Here is a 16,631-nt window from a genome sequence, read left to right as displayed (position 1 = left end):
ATCGCAAACTTAGCCTGCATTCCTAGGCGCATGGTGTTCAGGTCAAGCAAGGTGAGGGCTCCACTGTCCTCAGGACTGGCCAGACATCATCAGGGTATTGGGTCCAGCTGTTGAATAACAACAGCAGTTATAAAACAGCAGCCCAGGGGCTGGATCCAGCCTGTAGACACGTTTTGTTTGGCTTATCCAATGCTATAAAAAACAAAAGTTAAAAAACACCCTGATCTGATAAAAAATCAAAACTTGTCAAATAGCAACCCAGATTTCCATCAGCTTTTGAAAGTTCAGGAGATCTGGCACCATCCTTTAATGACAACTGTTGGCTGGATCTGAGTGCTGTGTGCTTCCTTTAGATCAAGTATTTGCCTGGCAGTTTGTCAGAGCGCTCACCACTCCCCATCGTCCCTTGATAGCGAGACTGAGGGCTAGTTGCCTTTATCATTGAATTTGCTGAGAAAAACTTCTCTGTACCCCTGTCTCTATGAAAGGTGGGAAAACGAAAGAGTGAGAAGTCCACGGGATTGTCCTGAACCTGGCCTGCTCTGTTTATTCTCTTTATTAGCCTGCTATTAGTCTATAGAGTTTGAATTTGCAGTCCAAGTGCAGTATACATAGAGGAAGAAGCACAGCACAGAGGAAGGTCTTATGGGGAAGGGTTAGAGCGCCTGTAGATGTTTAGTGTAGAGAAGAAAAGGCTCAGAGGATGCATGATTGCAGAGTGCAGATACTGGAAGGACCGTCGTGGGGCAGAGAGACTGGCCTATGTGTGACTTTTGTGGGTGGACCAGACAACGAGAGTTCCAGAAAAGCAGACTTCAGCCTAATACATAGATGAGTTTTTGAGCAAGAAAGCTTTCCAAATGGGAATGAGTTGTCTAGAGGAGGGGAGAGTTAGAAGAGATGAGGCAGAAGTTGCCAGTGGATGGGGCAGAGAAGAACTAAGGAGGAGGCAGTGCATGGCCAGGAATTCTGGTCCCTCCATTTATTCACTGTGGCCTGGAATAAGTTACCTAACTTGATGCCTGAAATACGGACATTTAAATCCAGCTACCTTTTAGAGATGTGGTAAGGGTAAAATTAAAGAGGGCAAGTAAATTATTTCATATAACGTTTGGCATGTAGTAAACACTCACTAAATGTTAGCTCTTATTATTTGTAATTGGGTGAAAGTCAGATAATTTATTTCTAAGAGCATTGCCAAGTCTAAGTTCTGTGATTTTATGTCTCATTCATCTCCGTTTCCTCCTCCAAGAAGTTGTATAAAAGAAAGAAAATGAGTGAATTTCAGTCTCATTTGCTTTTATTGCTTCTCTCCCACTCCCACCAAGGCACCTCTAACTCAGGAAACAGCCACAGGCTGACTATGGGAACTGCAGACTTTATTTTTAGCTCCTTCTATGGCCTCCTCTTTTGTGCCAAACACCCTGGAAGTCTGCTAAGGTTTGCAGAAGATATGCTCATTTGAAAATATTTGCTCATCTCCATGGCTTCAAATTTAAAGTTTATTTCCCTGAGACCTTTTATCAGTAATGATGATATCAATGGGCTGAATCAAGTTCAAGATCAATCAGCTTCTTATGAAACATGAAATGCTGAGCCATTAAGTTGAGACAGAGACCTCTTCCTTTGAGCACAGGATAAATGCGTGCTGGCTGTACGGGATGCTGGGCTTGTGGCTTTATGGATAAATTTGGTAGAGAAGGGGAAACTCATAAGAGGAACACAAGTTTGTTACTTTTTCTAGCAGAGGCTGGCTGTGACAGACACTGTGCAACACATACCCACTCCTCCTTCCTAGTCGAAACCCCTATTTTGTTCAGGATGTGAACGTGCCTGGTTAATCACACTTCCCCAGTCCTCTTCAGTGCAGCTGGCTTTGACCAATGAAATAAAGGTTGATTTCTTGTTAAATAAGCATGATGAATCTCTTATTCTTGAAGTCACTGTTTATCAGATATTCTGTTACTTCTAGCCAAACAGAATCTCTACAATTCTAAAATCCTCAACTGGGTGTCCAACTATTCAATTCTAGTTACCTGGAGTTAGCATCTGACCCCACATCTCCCACGACCAGGTTCCAACAACCCCCTCCTCTGGTTTGATAATTTGCTAGAATATGTTGGGGAAGAGGGAGAATCCCCCTCCACCTTTTCCCTTAAGGTTCTTATGGCTGGCCAAATAATTAAAAGACAGGTTAGCAGGAGAAAATAATACCAACTTTAATAACATGTATACATGGGAGAAAACAGGGAAACTGAGTTTCTCAACACAACGGCAGCAATTCTCATCTTAACTACTACCTTTACCTAAAGACAAAGGAGGATGTTGGGGGTGGGGGGAGAGTCAGTTATGAGAGATTATAAGAAAAGCACAGTAAACAAGAGTAAGGTTATTACGCAGATTTAAGGCCTCAACTTCCACATTGATAAGTTTCTAGAGATGAAGTCATCTCCCCTCTTCCCAGTACAGAGAGGGAGATACCTTTACAAATGGAGATTTCCCTTATAAATGTAAATGTTTGTCTGGCAACTCTTTGTAGGGCCACCTAGAGAGTGTGGCCAGGGAGAGACAGAACTTTGATAAGAGGGTTTTGTTGGTGCTTTTTCTATTTTACATTAGATTACAGCCATCATATGATAGTGGTTCCTTCCTGGAACAGGTCTTCTATGTTAAATTTTTTAGGCAGTTTGGGGGAGGTCAAATGTCCCTCAGAGAATATAATCAAGGTAAAGAGTTATATTTTGGGGTGGCCAAATTTTGATCTCCCACAAATGGCTCACAGAACTCAGGAAAACACTTTGCTTATGTTTACTGGTTTATTGTAAAAGATAGAAAACAGGAACAGCCAAATGGAAGAGACGCATAGGGCAAAGGATGGGTGTGTGTGTGTGGAGCTTTCATGCCCTCTCTGGACACCACCCTGCCAGTGCTGCCACGAGTTCACCAACCCAAAAGCACCTTGAACCCTGCTGTTATGAGGTTTTGGGGAGATTTCATTAATTAGGTAAGATTGACTAAATCATTGGCCACTGGTGACTGAACTCAATCTCCAGTCCCTCTCCCCTTCCTGGAGGTGAGGTGGGGTAGAGCTCAAAGTTCCAACCCTCCAATCATGACTTGGTCTTTCTGGGAACTGGCCCCCATCTTGATGCTGTCTAGGGGCCCCCAGCTGCCAGTCACCTCATTAGCATACAAAAGACATTGTCATTCAGGAGATTCCAAGGGTTTTAGGAGTTCTGTGCCAGGAACCAGGGACAAAGACCAAATATTTATTTTTCATTATACCACAGAATCCTAATCCAACAACTTACTAGGTGTTTCCATCAATTTTCACTGCGTAACAAAGTACTCCAAAACTTGGTGGCTTAAAACAACCACAATTTTATTATTTCTCATGACTCTGTGGGTTGACTCAGGCTCAGCTGGATAATTCTTTTGCTGGTCTCTCTTGGGGTCTCATATGGTTGCAGTCAGACAGTCCAAGATGGCTTCACTCACACGCCTGGCACCTTGGCAAGGACAGCTGAAAGATGGGGACCTCTCTTTCTCTCTGTAAGGTTTTTCCACGTGGCTAGCCTTTATACATGGCAGCTGGATCCCAGGAGAAAGCATTCCAAGAGGGCACATTCCAATGTGTAAGAACTTACCAAGCCTTTTCTTGCATCATGCTTGCTAGTGACCCTTTGGCCAAGCCCAGAGTCACTGTGGGAGGAAACTCTACAAGGGCCACCAAATTAATAGTCTACCATACCAGGGATGTTGAAGTCATATATTCTTTTTGTAGAGGATAGGACTGTATAATCCCCCAGGTCCCTTCTGAATAGTAGATTCCTTCTTTTTACAATGTTTTCCATGATTTCATCCTTCTTCCTTTCTTACCCTTTTCCTTTTCCTTTCCCTATAACTACCCTCTCCCCCAAAAAGCGAAAAATGAGTCAAGTTCGTACAGAAGCATCCCAATGAATTAGGATCTAGGAAGCAGAATTTGAGCTCTTTAATGTTATAAACCAACAGCCTACAGACATGTTTTTTTGGGGGCTCAGTTTTTAAAAGTAGAGAAATTTCATATTGAAATCTTGATTCCCAGCTTCTCTTGAAAATTTGAAGTAGCAAGCAAATGTGATTCCCGGGCCCACATTCTTCCATGGCAACAACAGGCAACAGCTGAGTTGGTACTCCCCTTTTAGAAGAGCCAGGGCTCTCCAGTTCACCATGGTCCCCACCATGGTTCCATATTGTCTTGTTCAAAGTGGAAACACAGGTTCTAATTTGACTTATCTGCTGCACTCATTTCTGTTGTCTGGCCTCTGAAGGTTTTCAAGTTGCAACCCCTGCTTTAAACTTACTCCGAATTTTCTCCCTGTCACTGTTCCTCCTCCCCAGTTTATCTCATCTCTATAAAATGTGCTCATTGTTATTTTCCACTCACTCACCATAATTCCATTACTACACCTTATCTGGAGCCTTTCCCAGCTTGAAGACAACTTATCAAATAATGTCTTGCCTTTCATTTAAGCATTGCCCAACATCCCATCTCCTTTTAAAGCCTTGCTTGACTTAATAACGGTAAAGTAGTAGTGGATCCATCTGGATTCTACTCCTCCTTCATAATGTCTTAGGTCAATGCTTGATTACAAATGCCACTGTTTCCGGATTATAGAAAGATGCCCAAGACATGAGGACAGAGTTTTCATGTAAAGCAATATTCTATAACGTGAGGACCAAGAAACACAACTGAGTCCTTTTCAAAGAGACACACTTGGTTCCAATTTGAGAAGCATTGAGGGCAGTTGTTCTCAAAGTGTGGTCCTTAGAGCAGCAGCACCAGCATCATCTGCAAGCTTGTTAAAAATGCAAAGTCTCAGGCCCCACTCCTCACCTAGTGGATCGGACGCTCTGGGGAGTAGGCCCCAGCAATCTGTGTTTTAATGAGTCTTCCAGGTCATTCGGATGCACGCTGCAGTTTGAGAACCACTGACTTAGAGCCATCCCACACCGTTAGGCCTTGTGGTTCCAGTTTGAGCTAAGCAGAGTAAGTGGACCGCTCCCCACAGGGCAGCTGGTTCTACTGTCTTTTTAATATTTTCCAAAGTCCCTCATGGCTGCAAGTTAGTGGCCCCCAAAGTGGCTCAGCGTCAGCACCACCTGAGAAGTGGTTTCCAGCCCCTGCCCCCTCTGAATCAGTAGGGCTGGCCTGGAGCCTGGAAGTGAGGGGCTCCAAGAATCTCCCCAGGTGATACCAGTGCTCACATAGGTTTGGAAACCATTTGTAGCAAGTACCTGCTAATGGGGTCACCTCTTTCCACCGCACACTAAGCACAGACTGGGGCAATTTGGCACTCAAATTTCTGGAAAACCACTTTAAAAGCCTGTCGATTCCGCTGCTGGTTTTGGAGGGCCACTGAGTGGCACCGGGGCATCTGCGGAGTGGTACACCTATCTGCACACCACACCTCTTCCGCATGCAGACAGCAGCTCTCCCTCCCCGATGCCCACACAGCCAAACTATTTGGTCGGCCTGCCCTTTGGGGCTTCCTGTAATGGCGTTTGACCCATAATATGCTTTCTGCCCGGCCACAGGGGATTGTTTGCAGACCTTCTGGAGGGCTAATAAATAAATGATGGGTTTCTTTCTGGCCACGGGAAACCATCTCAAGGTCAATGATATTACAGAGCAGGGCTTTACAGAGCTTGCTAAGATTAAAAAATCATCAGCTCCCACTAACCACATCCCCTCTTTTCTGAAACTTTGAAGCTTTGCTGCTACAAAAAGGAGCACAATTAAGCCTCGATAAAATTTTAATAGCGGGAATTATGCACTCTGCAACCAGCCTACAATTAGCTGTTGCTATGCTACGGGCAGAACCTAATCACGATAATGAGGCAAACAAAGGGGGGGAATTAATCAGGGCTATAAGGTTAGTGCACAGCCAGTTCCATCTCAGAGCACTGATTTCTGAAACACAGCAGTCTGGCCCCTGGGAAATCTCGGTCCTACACAAGGTTAGATTAGCTGGTGTGGGGTGGGTGTGTGTGTAATCTTCTGAATGAGGAAGGCTATGTGCAATATTGTTCCTACCACCACCATGAGGATGCATTCATTTTTAAAAATGATGATGCCCCTACCCTGTGCAGGAAACTCTGCTAGATTCTTCGAGAGAGATGTTGCTATATAGGACATGAGCCCTGTCCTCTAGGACTTTGCTACTCCAAGAGCAGTCCTTGGTCCAGCAGCATCAGCACCAGCTGGGAGCTTGTTAGAAATGCAGTCTCAGGCCCACTTCAGACCTCCTGAATCACAGGTGGATTTTAACAAGATCCCCAGGTGATCTGTGTGCAACTAGGAGATTTCAACCTAGTAATAACAGTTGTTATTATGGCTATAGTAACTATTGTTTTGCCAGGTTGTGTGTGAGGCAGTCTACACGCATGATGATCTCATTGAATCCTCACCATAACCCATGAGGTTCCCCCCCCATTATGCACATGAAGAAACTGAGGCTCAGAGAAGTTAACAAACTTGCCCAAGGTCACTGAACTAGTAGTAGGAGGAAATAAAATTGTGATTCCAGGGTTTTCTGATTGCAAAACCTGGCTTCTTAGGCCCTAGTCCAGAATGCCTCCTATCACACATAGATGGAGGGTGAATAAAGATAATCACAATTCAGATCAACATATGATAAAGGGCCCCACGTGAGTTGAAAAAGGAAGATAGTATTAAGAGAACATAAAGGGACAGTGGTCCCTTTTGGTTTGAGTGATCAGGGATGGAGGAAGAAGCATCTGAGCTGGAATTTGAATAAGTAGGATTTATGCAGAAACATTGGTGGGAAGGGCATTCTAGGCAGCAGGTTCAGCATAAGCAAAGCATCACGAATGTCTGTGGGGCTAATGAGTAGAATACTTCATTTAAGTATGATACGTGTGTGAGGTGCGGCTGATTATAGAAGGCCTTGAATGTCAAGATAAGGGTTTGAACTTCATTAGGAAGTGGTGAGGATCCATGGAGGGTGTCTGAGCTGAGGGGGTGTCATGGTCAGATCAAGCGCTGTCATGAACTGCATAGAGAAGATCAGAGGGAAGCTGAGAGCCCCAGGCCACCATGGGTCTGTGGGGTCGGAGTGGAAGGGGTCCCAAGAGATCCTGCGTGGAAAGTGGGGACAGGGCACTGGGATGAGTCAGAGCTTCTGACTCCAGGTTCCAACCTTGGTGAGTGGGAGAATACTGAGTCAGGGGAAAGATGTTAGGGGAGAAAAATGGTGGTGTGGTTTGAGATGTGTTACATCTGATGTGATTCGCAGCCTCCCACGAGCAATGTCCATTTCATTCAACAGACGTTTATTGAGAGGGACACCAAAATGAATAAGGCACAGAAGCCAACCAGTGACAGCTCAAGGTAACTGAGTACCAGGTGCCAGGCCCGAGCTCAATGTTTTACAGGCATTGCCCTTCTGACCCCACTACAGCCTCCCGAAGTGACTTGTCACCCAGTTGCTTGAAACCCAGGATGCACATTATAATCACCCAGGATGCACATTATAATCACCCAGGGAGCTTTGAAAAATACCAAGACCTGGCGCCCACCAGCTAAAAGATGTGTGCACTGTTACTGTGTTGAGTGAGGGTCCTGGTCCAAGACGGTGAGGGTCTCCGCTGAATTTTAGTGGAACCTCCAATTCTGTGGATGCCCATTGGCCAAAGACCACCAGGAATATATCTGTAGTTAAACCAGCTGAGTTTATTCCTCCTTGCAGAGAGGGAGAAGGCACCCCACAGGGAATCATGGGGTGCATTCTCCCCATGAGAGGGTGTTAGAAAGAATCGATTATAGCACTTGGGCTTTGATGGGGTGACTTAGGGGAGGGTGTAAGGAAGTGGAGGTTGCTCTAGATTGGATGGCTTCAGAAAGCCGGGCGATCTTATGACTATCTCCTTAAGTCTCCTCTGTGGGGAGGGGAGACTAGAATGAAGACAAAGTTGAAACTGGTAAAGAAGTGGCAGTCACTCATCTCGGCTGAGAGACAGGGTATTTGGTGAGTGGCAGAGTGACCTTGCTTTCGTCTGTGCTTGGACAGAATTATGAAGTGGCCTTGCTTCATCTCATTTTATCTTGGTCTCAGTAAATTTGTCTGAGGTTGGTATTCTTTGAAATCGTTTATTTCTAATAGAAGCATAACCTGGCTTAGCTGCGAGTGTCGGGCCAGCTTCCGAATAGAAGGAGCATTTTCTCACAACCCGTGCCCTCCTGTTCTGCCATTCCCCATCCTCCCCCCTGACCCCCAGCAGCAAAGGAAAGAGAAGACAGAGTAGAGGGGAAAAGGAAGAATGAAGCAGCTTCAAAATTAAGAAAGCAAAAAGCTGAGGAAAGAGAAGGAAAAGGTGAGGGTGGGTGTGTGGAGAGTAGACCGTATGGATTCTGCTTCCCAGCTTCAAACTGAACCTCCTCTCAGCTGAATATGAGTGGCAGGGCAGAAGGGCCCTGACTGAGCCACTGGGATGAGAGAGAAGCCATTGGTTAATTTTTCACTGCCCTGCAGCCCAGCCCGCACCTGTCAGCAGTGACCTTGCTGCCCATCCCCGCTCCGAGAGAGCGCTCTTTCCCGCCATCTGTTTTGCATCAGTGATTTGTGATGCTCAGCTCGGTGTGAAGGGGAACCTGCTCTCCGAAGGGGAGGTGGGTGGGCAGTGAGAGGATCCAGGGAGCTGGGCCTGAGGAGGTGTGTGTGTAGAAATCTTGGCCAGACTATTCCTTAGGCGAGTTCACACCCAAGGTGTGTGGGCCGAGGGCTCTCCCTGAACCTGGGGTCTGGCCCCAGAGCAGGTGTCTGCAGCCCCTGGCCTCTGCTCCAATTTATCGTGAGGAGGCCAGGTCACATGCCTGAGCCCTTTAGCGTTCCCGCCTGGCTCAGGGGCTGCCATCTGACAGCCTGTGCCATTCCTCCACTTTGGGGCTGGCTCTATGAAACTCGGATGATTCCAGGGCCTTGGAGGCAGCAGGATCCAGGTGGCACCAAACATGCCATGTCTCCTGTGCCTTTCTTGCCTTGGTTCAGGCTTTCCCTCTTCCAGCAAAGCCTGTGCCTACCCTGCACCAGTCAGCCTTCAAGACGGAATGCAAACGCCTGCCTCCCCGGCAGAATCAATTACCCCTTCTCCACGCTCCCAGAGGGAGGCCCTTGCCCCTGCTTCTCCTGAAAAACTTCTCCCACTGCACTTATTATGTGTTCCTTGCCTGAGTGTCTCTCCTACTGCACAGGGAGCTGGCTTATTTATCACTTGGTCCCCGGCCCCTGGAACTTGGCCAGACTCATAGTGGACATTTGGTAAATGTTTGGGAAGGAAAGGGAGGGGAGGAGAGAGGACTGGATTGCCAATCTAAACACCCAGCAATGTCCTAGGGGTTGTGGGGCTGCAGAAGTCCTCCCTCCAGCAGCTAAGGGCATGCCTGGTTGCTATTGAAGACAGGCAGCGGGTTCCTCATCTGGGCCAAGCTGCAGCTGGTCGCCCCTGCCCCTTTCTCTTCCCGTCTTATGGGAGTTTTCATGGAGTCAGGAGTGACGGAGGCAGACCTGGGAGAGTCCTAAACTCAGGAAGAATCTAGGCCCCAGAGAGCAGCAGGTGTCTCGGTGTTAGTTCAAGGCCTCAAAAGAAAGGGTGACTGGCAGGGGCTCTTCTGCTGATACAGTTGCAACCCAGCAACTTTTGTTGCCCTCTAGAACCAGCTCCTCACTGAAGCCACAGAGAAAAACAAAACCAAAACCTAAGGCAAAGTTCCCAGGGAAATAAGATGGGGGAATAGGGGATTAGGAAACACATTCCTCACCCCTGAGCTCCCGGGGGTGGAAGCGGAGCTACTTCAGCGCTCGCCTGGGCGGCTGGGTCGCTGAGCAGAGGCAGGCTGTCCTCTCCTGGCTTTCCCCTGGGCCCCTGCCGGGGAACCTGTGTGCGGGATGTTCCAGTGGAGCCGAGTCTCCTCTTCGCAAACTCAAATCGTGGAGCTTTTCAATGCCACACTTAGGCACCTGGAGCTTCAGTGGAGATGCTAAATGAAAATGATGAGCAGCACGCGCAAAATGATTCACAGCGTTTGTAATTGATGGAGACGCATGAAGAGAACAGGGACAGGCACCAAAGGGAGGAGGGATTTCTTTTTTCAGCTTGAGATGAGCACAGCGGTCAGCACCTCAGGACTCACAACCCGTCAGGTCCGACCTCAGGCCACGTCAGGAACCACAGAGGCCTGGGTCCAGAAGGTCAGAGATTCAGTCAGGGGGAGGGAGGAGAGGGGAGAGAGTTGGCAATAATATCTGAAATGTCCCCTGAGTCCACCCCCATGGGGCATCAAGGGGCACAGGGCAAGACCTTGGCGGCTATGATTTCAAAGAGGCCTTTTAGCATAGGGAGTGAGCAAAGACCTGGAAGTCAGCGAGGCCAGGGTTCAAATCCCAGTGCCACCATCTACCAGTTGTGATCTCAGACACAGCACGTGGACTCCCCACGCTTCTGTTCCATCTTCACTTCTGTTCCGTCTTCTGTAACAAGGACGTCATGGCCCTCCTCCAAGGCTGTCGGGATTTGGATTAAATTAAAAGAGATGGCCTATAGGAAAGCAGCGAGCGCAAAGTGTGGCATGTTGGCGATGCCCAAGAAAGGAAGCTCCCTTCTCTCCACCCCACCCCATCACAGGCCAGGAGCATGGCCTCCCAGCACCCTCCCTGCCCACACACAGGCAGCCTAGTTCCTCCCAAAGGTAATTCTCCAGGAATTCACCGGTACCTAAACACTCCTGGGTGCGTCCTTGGGAAAGAGGGAGCAGCTGGCTGGAGGTGGTGGTCCAGGGTTCCTAATCTTGACTCTCCCATGTGTAAAGCAGAACTTCTACTTTGTCCTCAAGAACATCCATCCACCTGCAGGGAGGGCCTCGAGCTGTGGCAGGCTGGGATTGGATAAGAGTCTCTCCTTCCACATCATGATTTTATCGACTCGAATCGCCTCTCTGTCCAGACGTCCAGGCTCCAAGTTTTCAGCTTCAAGTGATTCATCTCAGAGGCCACCCCCCTGGGCACCTCATCTGCTGTTTAATCGGAGAAGGGGGTGCTGGAGGCCCCAGTGCCTTAATTGCATTTGTTAATGGGTAGGTGCAATTATCCCTGCCACACTCCCGCACACTGCCAGGCAGACAGAAGATGATTAAGGGGATCTTTAAGACTCCAGCTCCCTCCAGCCCTCTCCACTAATTGAGCACTGGAGGAAGTGATATTGAGCTCCCACACGCCTTTCTTTAAATTAACTCCTGGCTCCCAAGTCCCCCTCAGAGCGGTGCGTTGGCTATACGGCTCAGAGCGTTCAGTTCCAACCCCATCCGTCACCCGTCACTTAGGCACGGGGCCCAGCCAGATCGTCAGTGGGTCCATCCATCACCCCCAGACCGGGAGTGGACTGGGGGTGGGGGTGCTTTCATGGCCCCTGAGGGTGATATCATCCAGCCTGACTGTGGCACCTGATTTAGCTGAGAGGTGGTGGAAGGTGTCCCACTGTCCCCTGACCTTGGCCACCTGTGCTCAGCCCCAGTCTGGGCCACAGTCGCCTGCTGGCTGGTCCACTGCTCCCTGATTTAGTGTGTTTTCCACCTGGCAGCCAGAGTGATCAGCTTAAATCATAAAAGGGGTTGAGCACTATTGTTAAAAACCCTTCAACAGCTTCCCAGTTTACAGAATGAAATGCAAGCCCCATGTCATGGCCTATAAGTCCACAGGTGGCCTGGTGGCTGGCCCACTCTGCACCCTCACCCTGTGTCCTCTAACCTTTGCTCACTAAGCTCCAGCTACACTCCTCTTCTCATTCCAGTTCCCCAGACATACTGAGCTCTTTCCAGCCTCAGGGCCTTTGCACATGCTCGTTCCTCTGCTTAGAAGAATTCGCCTTCACACTTTTCGTGGTCAGCCCCTTCTCACCCTTTAGTTCTCCATTTAAATGCTTCTTTAGAGAAGACTTTTGTCCTTCTGTGACTTGACCTAAGTAATTTCCCACCTTCTTAGTTCTTTTTTTGAAAACACTTGTTTGTTTCCTTCAAAGCATGTATCACAATTTTCATTATTTTAGTTTTGTTCTTTTGCTACATATTTTTGCTGTTGTTTGTCTCACTAGACTATAAGCCCCATAAAGTCAGGATGCTTTTAGGTCACTGTTATATCCAAAAGCCAACTGGGGTGCTTGGTACTTCCCCACTCATTCAGCAAGCATTTATTGAGCACCTACTCTGGGCAAGGCACTCTTCTGTGCATTGGGGATGCAGCAGTGAACAAAGAGGAGAAAATCTCTGCCCCCGTGGACCTTACATTCTCTAGGGGACAGGAGAGGCAGGCAATAAACAATGCACATAATAAGTAAATCATACAGAATGTTAGAAGGTGACGAGGACTCTTTCTACCAACTTGAGGGCTAGTGATTAATAATTCCCTATGATCCTGGGAATTAAATATTGGGTAAAAAGCTAAAGAGAAAAGGAATGTGTACGTGTGTGTGTGTGTGTGTGGGTGGGTGGGTGTGGAAGGTCAGTTATCAGGGTGGATAACATTGAGACATGGATGCATTTTGCTCCCATGAAAATGAAGTCTGTCAGCTTATAGCTCCCTTCTCTTGGGTGCCCATCTCCTCACAGCTGAGGCCTCTTGAGTGGCTCTAGCTTCTCTAGGTCGCACCCTCTCTTGTGCTTCTTGCATTTCCTGCCTCATTCCCCGCAGAAACTCTCCCACCCCCCTTCCCATTGCAGCCTGGTGCAGTCAGGTGAGCTTGGATTTTGGCCCGCCTGTCATTCATTCCCCTTCCTTCTAGAAACAGCATCCAGAAGTTTTCTTTGGGGACCACTCCCTACCCTCACTGGATACAGGTTTGGTAGGACTGTCAGTCACGGCCTCTGCCCCTCCCAGCCAACAGGTGGCGCTGGACCCAGGCCCTCCTGAACCTGAGTCCTACACATGGAGAGACAGATTTAAAAACAGAAGTTTATTCATTCGGATGAAACGATTGTCCATTCATTCCTGCCCCCTGACTCCCAAGCTGCCCTGCTTCCTGGCCTTTCCAGTTGTGTATCTCACGTTCCTTTCCCTCTGGAGCTGCGCCCCGGTCCTGCGACACATTTTTTCTTGTTAACGACAGCGGGGGTTGGTTTCTTTTTTGTGTGTGTGAGGAAGATCAGCCCTGAGCTAACATCCGTGCTAATCCTCCTCTTTTTGCTGAGGAAGACCGGCTCTGAGCTAACATCTATTGCCAACCCTCCTCCTTGTTTTTTTCTCCCCAAAGCCCCAGTAGATAGTTGTATGTCATAGCTGTGCATCCTTCTAGTTGCTGTATGTGGGGCGAGGCCTCAGCATGGCCGGACAAGCGGTGCGTTGGTGCGTGCCCGGGATCCGAACCCGGGCCGCCAGTAGCGGAGCGGGCGCACTGAACCGCTAAGCCATGGGGTCAGCCCCAGGGGGGCTGGTTTCTGTTGCTTGCAGCCAGGGATCCCACCGGCGCTGACCTATGCCCACCGCTTCAGTACAAGCTGATACGGCTGCAGAGCAGTGCTCGTTTGTTGGTGGGTGAACTTGGGTTAAAAACCTCTGTTTTTGGACCTCAACCTCTTTGTCAGTAAAATGAGGACAATAATAGCGGTTCCTCGGGGGTTATTGTGAGGAGTAAAAGACTTGAAGCGTTTGCATATGAAAGTGCCTGGCAGTCCAGCCCTCTCTCCTCCCATGTCTTCCGGGAGGAACCGTGATGAAGCAGGGACAGCAGGTCCCCACGGAGGTTGCTATGGAAACCCCAGCCACATGTGCAGCATCCTGGGGGGTGCCCGCAGCTGCTGGGGGGCTGGCTGCAATGACTCTGCCTTTTGGAGCAGAAAGGCCCAGCTGTTCCCATCCCCCTAGGTCCCAACTTGGCTCAGTTCACAGAATTCCAAACAGAGCAGCTGTTCAGCTTGGGAAGACAGAGGAGGAATGTATTCTGTGCAGCTCTCAGCTTCCAGTCTCAGGGGAGGTCGAGAGGGAGGACCAGCATTATTCAGCTCAGAGTTCTCAGACTGGAAACAAGCCTTAAGAAGCCATGGAGTCGAACAACCCAACAACAAACCTTCCGTGAGTCAGTTCTGGAAGCCCAGCACTGAACTGGGTGGGCAGCGAGGGGGATGGAGAATCAGAAAACATTAGTGGAGGACCTCAGTGAAATAAAGAAAGAAATTAAAAACAGCAGCCATGGTTATCATTTGTGGAACACCCACCGTGTGTGAGCCACTCAGCTAAGTTCTTTACACTCATCTCTATAGCCCACACCATAAACTCTGCCACGAGGTGTTAGCAGGCCCTGCGACCCATGTGGAGCCTGAGCTCAGAGAAGTTGCAACACGTGCCCGAGTGTCACCTAGCCAGGGAGGATCTCCTAGTGTGATCCGATCATCTTACAGATTGATTCATTTATTCACTCACACCCAGAAATTTGTTGTATGCTCCAATAAAGCAAACTTGTATGTATTTGTATACAAGTGTCTAGTATGTTCTTAGCTCTGTACTAGACATGCTTGGAGTTCACGTGCACACAGGTGACAATGACACTGGTAAGGGCCAAAGAAAGGACTGTGAAAGCAGAGGAACAGGAGAGAGGCAATGACTTGAATGTCAGGCTGAAGTGGGGAGATGTTGGCTGGACTGGGCCTTGAAGGGTGGAGGAGTGGCTCTTTAGGAAAGGAAATGGCAGAAGCGGGAGGAGGGAAGTTCACGTGGTGAGCCCAGCGGCCTGGTGCAGGGCAGTATCCTCCAGGAGGCCCTCAGCTGCAGTGCTGAGAACATGGGGCTCCTTGCCAGGGCTGAGGCCAGATCACGAGCTGAACCCAGGCTGCAAAGGGCCTTATATGGGATGCCAAATGACTTGAATTTCATCTGGTAGGAAACGGGAGTCCCCTGAAGGGTTTTAAGCAAGGGGATGATGCAGTCAGATTTGCCTGATACCCAGACAACCCCTGCCCTTGTGCGTAGGATGGACTGAAAGGTGGGCCGGAATAGGCGCAGGGATCCAGCCAGGAGACTGCCCAGTGGTCCAGGTGGGGGTTAAAGGGATTAGGGCTGTGGCGGGGTGGGGAAGAGGGACAATTAGGAGAAACATTTCAGAGGTGGAATTTGCAGACTCTCATTGGCAGGGACCTGAGGACAAAATTATGTTCCCTGCCAGAAAACTCTGGGTGTGTCTCTGGAGTGTTTGTGTGTGTAGGTGTGTGTCTGTCTACATGCACGTCATTGGACACATGCCTGTGCATACATGCGTGTGAGGCTGCTGTCTGGATGCCCACTGGGGGCCACGTATGCACCCGTGCACGTGAGCGTCCGTGTGCTCTCAGGCCCTTCTGCGTGACTGCATTTGTGTGTCTGCCTGCTGCTCCCAGTGCAGCTGCGAAGCCCCACCCCCTTGTTGTGCTCCGGGCTCAGTGCAGGATGCTGCGTGCCAGGCACCCACAGGGACTAAGCTGCTTTAGAGACTCCCACGGGAGAAGCAGCTTCCGTCCCTGTTTGATGCTGCAACATGGATCCCGAGGCAGTTGTTCAAAGGGAACAACTGGGAGAGGAAAGACAGAAAGTAATCATCGGGATTAAAGCTGTGAACCACCCCTGCCCCTGCTCCAGCCCCGGCCCCCGGACCTCCCCCCACCCCCCCCTGCCACATAGGCTTTGATTTGATAACTGCATTTTCCCCAGGCCAGGACCCTGGGAGCTCACGGGGTCGTGGGAAGGGCTGGGGAAGTGGGTGGGTTCCCACAGCAGGGGGAGTCCCTTTGCAGGTGTGAAACAGGCTGCCCAAGGGCTACCCTCAGGGGCCCGGACAGAGGAGCCCACCCTCCTCTTCCTACCCTTCCTTCCCTCTTTCCCTCCCTCCCTTCCTCTCGCTTTTCTTCCTCCTTCCTTCCCTTCCCTTCCTTAATCCCCATTTCCAGAAGATTCCAAGGCTTCACACTGATTCCTGTCTGGGTGTTAAATCTGATATCTAGCAATTGCGTGATTGTGGGCAAGTGTGCCTCTGTTTTAAAAGGCAGCTACTCTCCCCTCATAGCCTTGTTAGGATTAAGTAAATTCAGGCATGCGAGTGCATAGCACAGTGCCAGGCCCATCAGAGGAACTCAACAAATGGTAGCCATCAGAACTATTGTCATTGTCATATAGTGCTCAATAACATGTCTCCCCATCTCAAATTGCTTCCACCATGTAAGAGTTTTATAAAAGGCAGGGTGCTGCGTGCTTGGAGAGGCCCAGAAGAGCAAGAGTCCCCTCTTCCTAGGAAAGCGGCAGGATCACGGAGAGCTTCCTGGAAGAGGTGACTCCAAGTCTTAAAGGACCGCTGGATTTCGCCAAGTGAGTCCAGGGTGAGGGCATCCAGGCCAAGGAGAGGATTTTGCTGAGGTGTGAGATGGGGACTACAAAGGCCCCGTGGTGTGTCCAGGCCTCGGGTCCTGTGTGGGAAGCCTGACGCAGAAAGTCGTCCAATGCTGGGCGGGTCCTGGGAATGATAGGCTCCCCTGGAAGAATTGAATCAGACTGGGAAATCAGGGGCCTCAGGAAATCTTTCTAGGTCAAAAGGTCTTTCCCACTCAGGTGGCAGGCTGC

The sequence above is a fragment of the Diceros bicornis genome, chromosome 5 (assembly GCF_020826845.1).
Source record: "Diceros bicornis minor isolate mBicDic1 chromosome 5, mDicBic1.mat.cur, whole genome shotgun sequence".
Classification (NCBI taxonomy): Eukaryota; Metazoa; Chordata; class Mammalia; order Perissodactyla; family Rhinocerotidae; genus Diceros; species Diceros bicornis.
The sequence above is the reverse complement of the archived record's forward strand: the minus strand, read 5'-3'. Positions refer to the sequence as shown.